Here is a 284-nt window from a genome sequence, read left to right as displayed (position 1 = left end):
TGTTATGGTGTAAGGCAGGCGGGAACAACCCTACTGTGGATATGATTCCAGCATTCTTCTTATTCCTTTCTTAGTATTTGGAAGAACCTTCCTTACTCTGAAGTCTATGGATAAGGATTCTAGCATTATTTTTCTTCCTTTCCGAAGGAACATTAAAATTAAAACAAAAGGTAAACATAATTATTAGAGAATGCCTATCTAAACTGACTGAAAACCTATATCTATATACCTGGAATGATATGTTAGAATAGAATAGGTATAAGGTAAACAGAAGAATCAGAGCC

This window comes from Diaphorina citri, unplaced genomic scaffold, assembly GCF_000475195.1.
Source record: "Diaphorina citri unplaced genomic scaffold, Diaci psyllid genome assembly version 1.1 scaffold1584, whole genome shotgun sequence".
In the NCBI taxonomy this organism is placed as follows: domain Eukaryota; kingdom Metazoa; phylum Arthropoda; class Insecta; order Hemiptera; family Psyllidae; genus Diaphorina; species Diaphorina citri.
This window is presented reverse-complemented; position numbering follows the sequence as displayed.